This window comes from Chiloscyllium punctatum, chromosome 8 (assembly GCF_047496795.1).
Source record: "Chiloscyllium punctatum isolate Juve2018m chromosome 8, sChiPun1.3, whole genome shotgun sequence".
Taxonomy (NCBI): domain Eukaryota; kingdom Metazoa; phylum Chordata; class Chondrichthyes; order Orectolobiformes; family Hemiscylliidae; genus Chiloscyllium; species Chiloscyllium punctatum.
This window is the reverse complement of record NC_092746.1, coordinates 129,679,221-129,689,632: the sequence shown is the minus strand read 5'-3', so window position 1 is coordinate 129,689,632 and position 10,412 is coordinate 129,679,221. Positions and strand designations below refer to the sequence as shown.

Here is a 10,412-nt window from a genome sequence, read left to right as displayed (position 1 = left end):
GAGTGTGTGTGTGTCTGAGGTGTGTGTGTCTGGGTGTGTGTGTCTGGTGTGTGTGTCTGGGTGTGTGTGTCTGAGTGTGTGTGTCTGGGTGTGTGTGTGTCTGGGGTGTGTGTGTCTGGGTGTGTGTGTCTGAGTGTGTGTGTCTGGGTGTGTGTGTCTGGGTGTGTGTGTCTGAGGTGTGTGTGTCTGAGTGTGTGTGTCTGGGTGTGTGTGTCTGGGTGTGTGTGTCTGGGTGTGTGTGTCTGAGTGTGTGTGTCTGGGTGTGTGTGTCTGGAGTGTGTGTCTGGGTGTGTGTGTCTGAGTGTGTGTGTCTGGGTGTGTGTGTCTGGGTGTGTGTGTCTGAGTGTGTGTGTCTGGGTGTGTGTGTTTGAGTGTGTGTGTCTGGTGTGTGTGTCTGAGTGTGTGTGTCTGGGTGTGTGTGTCTGGGTGTGTGTGTCTGAGTGTGTGTGTCTGAGTGTGTGTGTCTGGGTGTGTGTGTTTGAGTGTGTGTGTCTGGGGTGTGTGTGTCTGGGTGTGTGTGTCTGGGTGTGTGTGTTTGAGTGTGTGTGTCTGGGTGTGTGTGTCTGGGTGTGTGTGTCTGAGTGTGTGTGTCTGGGTGTGTGTGTCCTGAGTGTGTGTGTCTGGGTGTGTGTGTCTGAGTGTGTGTGTCTGGGTGTGTGTGTCTGGGTGTGTGTGTCTGAGTGTGTGTGTCTGGGTGTGTGTGTTTGAGTGTGTGTGTCTGGGTGTGTGTGTCTGAGTGTGTGTGTCTGGGGTGTGTGTGTCTGGGTGTGTGTGTCTGGGTGTGTGTGTCTGAGTGTGTGTGTCTGGGTGTGTGTGTCTGGGTGTGTGTGTCTGGGTGTGTGTGTCTGGGTGTGTGTGTCTGAGTGTGTGTGTCTGGGTGTGTGTGTCTGGGTGTGTGTGTTTGAGGTGTGTGTGTCTGAGTGTGTGTGTCTGGGTGTGTGTGTCTGGAGTGTGTGTGTCTGAGTGTGTGTGTCTGGGTGTGTGTGTCTGAGTGTGTGTGTCTGGGGTGTGTGTGTCTGAGGTGTGTGTGTCTGGGTGTGTGTGTCTGGGTGTGTGTGTCTGAGTGTGTGTGTCTGGGTGTGTGTGTCTGGGTGTGTGTGTGTCTGGGAGTGTGTGTGTCTGAGTGTGTGTGTCTGGGTGTGTGTGTCTGAGTGTGTGTGTCTGGGTGTGTGTGTCTGGGTGTGTGTGTCTGAGTGTGTGTGTCTGGGTGTGTGTGTCTGGGTGTGTGTGTCTGAGTGTGTGTGTCTGGGTGTGTGTGTCTGAGTGTGTGTGTCTGGTGTGTGTGTCTGAGTGTGTGTGTCTGGGTGTGTGTGTCTGAGTGTGTGTGTCTGAGTGTGTGTGTCTGGGTGTGTGTGTCTGAGTGTGTGTGTCTGGGTGTGTGTGTCTGGTGTGTGTGTCTGGGTGTGTGTGTCTGGAGTGTGTGTGTCTGGGTGTGTGTGTCTGGGTGTGTGTGTCTGGTGTGTGTGTGTCTGAGTGTGTGTGTCTGGGTGTGTGTGTCTGGGTGTGTGTGTCTGGGTGTGTGTGTCTGAGTGTGTGTGTCTGGTGTGTGTGTCTGGGTGTGTGTGTCTGAGTGTGTGTGTCTGGGTGTGTGTGTCTGGGTGTGTGTGTCTGAGTGTGTGTGTCTGGTGTGTGTGTCTGGTGTGTGTGTCTGGGTGTGTGTGTCTGGGTGTGTGTGTCTGAGTGTGTGTGTCTGGGTGTGTGTCTGAGTGTGTGTGTCTGGGTGTGTGTGTCTGAGTGTGTGTGTCTGGGTGTGTGTGTCTGGGTGTGTGTGTCTGAGTGTGTGTGTGTCTGGGTGTGTGTGTTTGAGTGTGTGTGTCTGGGTGTGTGTGTCTGAGTGTGTGTGTCTGGTGTGTGTGTCTGGGTGTGTGTGTCTGGGTGTGTGTGTCTGAGTGTGTGTGTCTGAGTGTGTGTGTCTGGGTGTGTGTGTTGAGTGTGTGTGTCTGGGTGTGTGTGTCTGGGTGTGTGTGTCTGGTGTGTGTGTCTGGTGTGTGTGTCTGGGTGTGTGTGTCTGGGTGTGTGTGTCTGGTGTGTGTGTCTGGTGTGTGTGTCTGAGTGTGTGTGTCTGGGTGTGTGTGTCTGAGTGTGTGTGTCTGAGTGTGTGTGTGTCTGGGTGTGTGTGTCTGAGTGTGTGTGTCTGGGTGTGTGTGTCTGAGTGTGTGTGTCTGGGTGTGTGTGTCTGAGTGTGTGTGTCTGGGTGTGTGTGTCTGGGTGTGTGTGTCTGGGTGTGTGTGTCTGAGTGTGTGTGTCTGGGTGTGTGTGTCTGGGTGTGTGTGTCTGGGTGTGTGTCTGGTGTGTGTGTGGTGTGTGTGTCTGGGTGTGTGTGTCTGGTGTGTGTGTTGAGTGTGTGTGTCTGAGGTGTGTGTCTGGTGTGTGTGTCTGGGTGTGTGTGTCTGAGTGTGTGTGTCTGGGTGTGTGTGTCTGGGTGTGTGTGTCTGGGTGTGTGTGTCTGGGTGTGTGTGTCTGGGTGTGTGTGTCTGAGTGTGTGTGTCTGGGTGTGTGTGTTTGAGTGTGTGTGTCTGGTGGTGTGTGTCTGGGTGTGTGTGTCTGGTGTGTGTGTCGTGTGTGTGTCTGGTGTGTGTGTCTGGGTGTGTGTGTCTGGAGTGTGTGTGTCTGGGTGTGTGTGTCTGGTGTGTGTGTCTGGGTGTGTGTGTCTGGGTGTGTGTGTCTGGGTGTGTGTGTCTGGGTGTGTGTGTCTGGGTGTGTGTCTGAGTGTGTGTGTCTGGGTGTGTGTGTCTGAGTGTGTGTGTCTGGGTGTGTGTGTCTGGGTGTGTGTGTCTGGGTGTGTGTGTCTGAGTGTGTGTGTCTGGGTGTGTGTGTCTGGGTGTGTGTGTCTGAGTGTGTGTGTCTGGGTGTGTGTGTCTGAGTGTGTGTGTCTGGGTGTGTGTGTGTCTGAGTGTGTGTGTCTGGGTGTGTGTGTCTGAGTGTGTGTGTCTGGGTGTGTGTGTCTGAGTGTGTGTGTCTGGGTGTGTGTGTTCTGGGTGTGTGTGTCTGAGTGTGTGTGGTCTGGTCTGTGTGTGTTCTGAGTGTGTGTGTCTGGGTGTGTGTGTCTGAGTGTGTGTGTCTGGGTGTGTGTGTCTGGTGTGTGTGTCTGGTGTGTGTGTCTGAGGTGTGTGTGTCTGGGTGTGTGTGTCTGGGTGTGTGTGTCTGGGTGTGTGTGTCTGGGTGTGTGTGTCTGAGTGTGTGTGTCTGGGTGTGTGTGTCTGGGTGTGTGTGTTTGAGTGTGTGTGTCTGAGTGTGTGTCTGGGTGTGTGGTCTGAGTGTGTGTGTCTGAGTGTGTGTGTCTGGGTGTGTGTGTCTGGGTGTGTGTGTCTGAGTGTGTGTGTCTGGGTGTGTGTGTCTGGGTGTGTGTGTCTGAGTGTGTGTGTCTGGGTGTGTGTGTCTGAGTGTGTGTGTCTGGGTGTGTGTGTCTGGGTGTGTGTGTTTGAGTGTGTGTGTCTGGGTTGTGTGTGTCTGGGTGTGTGTGTCTGAGTGTGTGTGTCTGGGTGTGTGTGTCTGGGTGTGTGTGTCTGGGTGTGTGTGTCTGAGTGTGTGTGTCTGGGTGTGTGTGTCTGGGTGTGTGTGTCTGAGTGTGTGTGTCTGAGTGTGTGTGTCTGGTGTGTGTGTCTGTGTGTGTCTGGTGTGTGTGTCTGTGTGTGTGTCTGGGTGTGTGTGTCTGAGTGTGTGTGTCTGGGTGTGTGTGTCTGAGTGTGTGTGTCTGGGTGTGTGTGTCTGGGTGTGTGTGTCTGAGTGTGTGTGTCTGGTGTGTGTGTCTGAGTGTGTGTCTGGGTGTGTGTGTCTGAGTGTGTGTGTCTGGGTGTGTGTGTCTGGAGTGTGTGTGTCTGGTGTGTGTGTGTCTGAGTGTGTGTGTCTGGGTGTGTGTGTCTGGGTGTGTGTGTTTGAGTGTGTGTGTCTGAGTGTGTGTGTCTGGGTGTGTGTGTTGAGTGTGTGTGTCTGAGTGTGTGTCGTCTGGGTTGTGTGTGTCTGGGTGTGTGTGTCTGAGTGTGTGTGTCTGGGTGTGTGTGTCTGGTGTGTGTGTCTGAGTGTGTGTGTCTGGTGTGTGTCTTGGTGTGTGTGTCTGGGTGTGTGTGTCTGGGTGTGTGTGTCTGGAGTGTGTGTGTCTGGGTGTGTGTGTCTGAGTGTGTGTGTCTGAGTGTGTGTGTCTGGGTGTGTGTGTCTGAGTTGTGTGTGTCTGGTGTGTGTGTCTGGGTGTGTGTGTCTGAGTGTGTGTGTCTGGGTGTGTGTGTCTGGGTGTGTGTGTCTGGGTGTGTGTGTCTGGGTGTGTGTGTCTGAGTGTGTGTGTCTGGGTGTGTGTGTTTGAGTGTGTGTGTCTGGGTGTGTGTGTCTGGGTGTGTGTGTCTGGGTGTGTGTGTCTGAGTGTGTGTGTCTGGGTGTGTGTGTCTGGGTGTGTGTGTCTGAGTGTGTGTGTCTGGTGTGTGTGTCTGGTGTGTGTGTCTGGTGTGTGTGTCTGAGTGTGTGTGTCTGGTGTGTGTGTCTGAGGTGTGTGTCTGGGTGTGTGTGTCTGAGTGTGTGTGTCTGGGTGTGTGTGTCTGGGTGTGTGTGTCTGAGGTGTGTGTGTCTGGGTGTGTGTGTTTGAGTGTGTGTGTCTGGGTGTGTGTGTTCTGAGGTGTGTGTGTCTGAGTGTGTGTGTCTGGGTGTGTGTGTCTGGGTGTGTGTGTCTGGGTGTGTGTGTCTGAGTGTGTGTGTCTGGGTGTGTGTGTCTGGGTGTGTGTGTCTGAGTGTGTGTGTCTGGGTGTGTGTGTCTGGGTGTGTGTGTCTGAGTGTGTGTGTCTGGGTGTGTGTGTCTGGGTGTGTGTGTCTGAGTGTGTGTGTCTGGGTGTGTGTGTCTGGGTGTGTGTGTCTGGGTGTGTGTTGTCTGAGTGTGTGTGTCTGGGTGTGTGTGTCTGGGTGTGTGTGTCTGAGTGTGTGTGTCTGGGTGTGTGTCTGAGTGTGTGTCTGGGTGTGTGTGTCTGGGTGTGTGTGTTTGAGTGTGTGTGTCTGGGTGTGTGTGTCTGGGTGTGTGTGTCTGAGTGTGTGTGTCTGGGTGTGTGTGTCTGGGTGTGTGTGTCTGGGTGTGTGTGTCTGAGTGTGTGTGTCTGGGTGTGTGTGTCTGGGTGTGTGTGTCTGAGTGTGTGTGTCTGGGTTGTGTGTGTCTGTGTGTGTGTCTGAGTGTGTGTGTCTGGGTGTGTGTGTCTGAGTGTTGTGTCTGGTGTGTGTGTCTGAGTGTGTGTGTCTGAGTGTGTGTGTCTGGTGTGTGTGTCTGGGTGTGTGTGTCTGGGTGTGTGGTGTCTGAGTGTGTGTGTCTGGTGTGTGTGTCTGTGTGTGTGTCTGGGTGTGTGTGTCTGGGTGTGTGTGTCTGGGTGTGTGTGTCTGAGGTGTGTGTCTGGTGGTGTGTCTGGGTGTGTGTGTCTGGGTGTGTGTGTCTGTGTGTGTGTGTCTGTGTGTGTGTGTCTGGGTGTGTGTGTCTGGGTGTGTGTGTCTTGAGTGTGTGTGTCTGAGTGTGTGTGTCTGGGTGTGTGTGTTGAGTGTGTGTGTCTGAGTGTGTGTGTCTGGGTGTGTGTTGTCTGGGTGTGTGTGTCTGAGTGTGTGTGTCTGGGTGTGTGTGTCTGGGTGTGTGTGTCTGAGTGTGTGTGTCTGGGTGTGTGTGTTTGAGTGTGTTGTGTCTGGGGTGTGTGTCTGGTGTGTGTGTCTGAGTGTGTGTGTCTGGTGTGTGTGTCTGGGTGTGTGTGTCTGAGTGTGTGTGTCTGGGTGTGTGTGTGTCTGGGTGTGTGTCTGGGTGTGTGTGTTGAGTGTGTGTGTCTGGGTGTGTGTGTCTGGGTGTGTGTGTCTGGAGTGTGTGTCTGGGTGTGTGTGTCTGGGTGTGTGTGTTGGTGTGTGTGTCTGGGTGTGTGTGTCTGGGTGTGTGTGTGTCTGGGTGTGTGTGTCTTGAGTGTGTGTGTCTGGGTGTGTGTGTCTGGGTGTGTGTGTCTGAGTGTGTGTGTCTGGTGTGTGTCTGAGTGTGTCTGGGTGTGTGTGTCTGAGTGTGTGTGTCTGGGTGTGTGTGTCTGAGTGTGTGTCTGGGTGTGTGTCTGAGTGTGTGTGTCTGGGTGTGTGTGTCTGGGTGTGTGTGTCTGAGTGTGTGGTGTCTGGGTGTGTGTGTTTGAGTGTGTGTGGTCTGGGTGTGTGTGTCTGAGTGTGTGTGTGTCTGGTGTGTGTGTCTGGGGTGTGTGTCTGGGTGTGTGTGTCTGAGTGTGTGTGTCTGGGTGTGTGTGTCTGGGTGTGTGTGTCTTGAGTGTGTGTGTCTGAGTGTGTGTGTCTGGGTGTCGTGTGTTTGAGTGTGTGTGTCTGAGTGTGTGTGTCTGGGTGTGTGTGTCTGGGTGTGTGTGTCTGAGTGTGTGTGTCTGGGTGTGTGTGTCTGGGTGTGTGTGTCTGAGTGTGTGTGTCTGGGTGTGTGTGTTCTGAGTGTGTGTGTCTGGGTGTGTGTGTCTGGGTGTGTGTGTCTGAGTGTGTGTGTCTGGGTGTGTGTGTCTGGGTGTGTGTGTCTGAGTGTGTGTGTCTGGGTGTGTGTGTCTGGGTGTGTGTGTCTGGGTGTGTGTGTTTGAGTGTGTGTGTCTGGGTGTGTGTCTGGGTGTGTGTGTCTGAGTGTGTGTGTCTGGGTGTGTGTGTCTGGTGTGTGTGTCTGAGTGTGTGTGTCTGGGTGTGTGTGTCTGGTGTGTGTGTCTGAGTGTGTGTGTCTGGGTGTGTGTGTCTGAGTGTGTGTCTGGTGTGTGTGTCTGAGTGTGTGTGTCTGGTGTGTGTGTCTGAGTGTGTGTGTCTGGGTGTGTGTGTCTGAGGTGTGTGTGTCTGGGTGTGTGTGTCTGGGTGTGTGTCTGAGTGTGTGTGTCTGGGTGTGTGTGTTGAGTGTGTGTGTCTGGGTGTGTGTGTCTGAGTGTGTGTGTCTGGGTGTGTGTGTCTGGGTGTGTGTCTGGTGGTGTGTCTGAGTGTGCTGTGTCTGGGTGTGTGTGTCTGGGTGTGTGTGTCTGGGTGTGTGTGTCTGGGTGTGTGTCTGATGTGTGAGTGTCTGGGTGTGTGTGTCTGGTGTGTGTGTTTGAGTGTGTGTGTCTGAGTGGTGTGTCTGGGTGTGTGTGTTTGAGTGTGTGTGTCTGAGTGTGTGTGTCTGGGTGTGTGTGTCTGGGTGTGTGTGTCTGGAGTGTGTGTGTCTGGGTGTGTGTGTCTGGGTGTGTGTGTCTGAGTGTGTGGTGTCTGGGTGTGTGTGTTTGAGTGTGTGTGTCTGGGTGTGTGTGTCTGGGTGTGTGTGTCTGAGTGTGTGTGTCTGTGTGTGTGTCTGGGTGTGTGTGTTTGAGTGTGTGTGTCTGGGTGTGTGTGTCTGGGTGTGTGTGTCTGAGTGTGTGTGTCTGGGTGTGTGGTGTCTGGGTGTGTGTGTCTGGGTGTGTGTGTTTGAGTGTGTGTGTGTCTGGGTGTGTGTGTCTGGGTGTGTGTGTCTGAGTGTGTGTGTCTGAGTGTGTGTGTCTGAGTGTGTGTGTCTGGGTGTGTGTGTCTGGGTGTGTGTGTTGAGTGTGTGTGTCTGGGTGTGTGTGTCCTGGGTGTGTGCTGAGTGTGTGTGTCTGGGTGTGTGTGTCTGGGTGTGTGTGTCTGGGTGTGTGTGTTTGAGTGTGTGTGTCTGGGTGTGTGTGTCTGGGTGTGTGTGTCTGGTGTGTGTGTCTGGGTGTGTGTGTCTGAGTGTGTGTGTCTCGGTGTGTGTGTTGTCTGAGTGTGTGTGTCTGAGTGTGTGTGTCTGGGTGTGTGTGTCTGGGTGGTGTGTGTCTGGGTGTTGTGTGTCTCGGTGTGTGTGTCTGAGTGTGTGTGTCTGGGTGTGTGTGTCTGGGTGTGTGTGTCTGAGTGTGTGTGTCTGGGTGTGTGTGTTCTGGGTGTGTGTGTCTGGGTGTGGTGTCTGAGTGTGTGTGTCTGGGTGTGTGTGTCTGGGTGTGTGTGTCTGGGTGTGTGTGTCTCGGTGTGTGTGTCTGAGTGTGTGTGTCTGGGTGTGTGTGTCTGAGTGTGTGTGTCTGGGTGTGTGTGTCTGGGTGTGTGGTGTCTGAGTGTGTGTGTCTGGGTGTGTGTGTCTGGGTGTGTGTGTCTGGGTGTGTGTGTTGGGGGTGTGTGTGTCTGGGTGTGTGTGTCTGGGTGTGTGTGTCTGAGTGTGTGTGTCTGGGTGTGTGTGTCTGGGTGTGTGTGTTTGAGTGTGTGTGTCTGGGTGTGTGTGTCTGGGTGTGTGTGTCTGAGTGTGTGTGTCTGGGTGTGTGTGTCTGGGTGTGTGTCTGGGTGTGTGTGTCTGGGTGTGTGTGTCTGAGTGTGTGTGTCTGGGTGTGTGTGTCTGGGTGTGTGTGTCTGAGTGTGTGTGTCTGGGTGTGTGTGTCTGGGTGTGTGTGTCTGAGTGTGTGTGTCTGGGTGGTGTGTCTGGGTGTGTGTGTCTGAGTGTGTGTGTCTGGGGTGTGTGTCTGGGTGTGTGTGTCTGAGTGTGTGTGTCTGGGTGTGTGTGTCTGGGTGTGTGTCTGAGTGTGTGTCTGGGTGTGTGTGTCTGGGTGTGTGTGTCTGAGTGTGTGTGTCTGGGTGTGTGTGTCTGGGTGTGTGTGTCTGGGTGTGTGTGTCTGAGTGTGTGTGTCTGGGGTGTGTGTGTCTGGGTGTGTGTGTCTGGGTGTGTGTGTCTGAGTGTGTGTCTGGGTGTGTGTGTCTGGGTGTGTGTGTCTGAGTGTGTGTGTCTGAGTGTGTGTGTCTGGGTGTGTGTGTCTGAGTGTGTGTGTCTGAGTGTGTGTGTCTGGGTGTGTGTGTCTGAGTGTGTGTGTCTGGGTGTGTGTGGCCTGTCTCCCCTCACTCTCCCCTCACTCTCCCCTCACACTCTCCCCTCGCTCTCCCCCTCGCTCTCCACTTCGCTCTCTCCCCTCGCTCTCCCCTCACTCTCCCCTCGCTCTCCCCCTCACTCTCCCCTCACTCTCCCCTCACTCTCACCCCTTCAGTTGTGTTCAACCTCCTGTGGTTCACCTCTCACTGAACCCCATCTCTTCTCACTCCCTCTGCCCCCAACAACGGCTCATTCCTTGTTCCCTCTCCCACCATCATCCCCCCCTCCCTCTCAGTGACCCCCCAAACCAGCTCCTTCCTGGGTGATTCTCATGCCATGGTCCCCAGTCTCACTGGCCCTCAACGCTGGCTGCTTACGCTTCCTGCATGGACACACACGGCATTGTCTGGTCAATCACCGGTCAATCCCAGCTCATTCCCAGTGTTGTTCGGGGGATTATCCAATCACCCACAATCTGATTGAATGGTGGAATAGCCTCGATGGGCTGAATGGCCTCATAGAATCATAGAGTTGTACAGTACACAGAAGGAGGCTATTCAGCCCATTGTGCCTGTACTAGCTCCTGGTAGAGTGATCCAGCGAGTCCCAGCCCTATCCCCATAGCCGTCTAACTTCGTCACTTTCCAATACATATCCAGGTCCCTTCTGACCCTCCAATGGGAATTCCCCCTCCCCCACTCTCCCAGGCAGCACATTCCAAATCCGAACCACTCTCTGAGGAAAGAAATTTCTCCGAATCTCACTCCGATCTCTCTTGCTGACAATCGTGAGACTGTGACCCCTGGTTACTGACATACCAACGAGTGGAGACATAATATCCTTCTTGATTCGGTCAAAAGTTGTTCATCATTTTGAATACCTCAATAGGGTCACATCTTAATCTTCTCCACTCCAAGAAGAATAAAGCCAATCTCTCTAACCTTGTGTCTAAACTCCCTCATTCCTGGTACCAGTGGTAGTAAATCTCCTTTGCACTCTCTCCAGGGCTTTAACATCCATCTGCTCCCCCCGTTATTCCCAGCCACTCCCAGGGAATTCCCAGAATCCATAAAGGCGCTGACCCAGGGTTAAAGCAGGGAAGGTTAATGCCTCACGATCCTGATGATCAGGAACAGGAGGAGGCCATTCAGCCCCTCAAGCCTGTTCGACCACTCACTACGATCGTGTCTGATCTGTGGCCTAACCCCTTCCACTGCCCTTTCACCCACATCCCTTTGTTTCACAAAAAAGATGTCTCTCAGAGTGAAAATGAACTGATGCTGTACTCACTGCCCTGTGTGGGAGAGAGTTCCAAACCTCTCCCAGCCTGAGTGTGTCCAGATGTTTCCTAACCTCTCCCCTGAATGCTCTGACTCTGTCCCTGGGTTGTAGAATCCCCAGGCCGTGGAAATACTTCCTCTTAATGCCAAGGTTAGAGTGGTGCTGGAAAAGCACAGCAGGTCAGGCAACATCATCAGGAAATCGAGATGAAGGGCTCCTGCCCGAAACATTGATTCTCCTGCTCCTCGGATGTTCCCTGACCTGCTGTGCTTTTCCAGCACCACACTCTCGACTCTGATCTCCAGCATCTGCAGTCCTCACTTTCAGCTAGTCCCTCTTAATGGTCCTGTGAATGTAATTG

At 53.8% G+C, this 10,412-nt stretch overlaps 1 protein-coding gene across 1 annotated transcript in view; it reads left to right on the top strand.

Moving 5' to 3' along the window:
• The window catches only part of LOC140480300 (tonsoku-like protein), a 101,367-nt gene that overhangs the window by 90,931 nt on the left and 24 nt on the right, over positions 1-10,412 (top strand). The window lies entirely within an intron of this gene.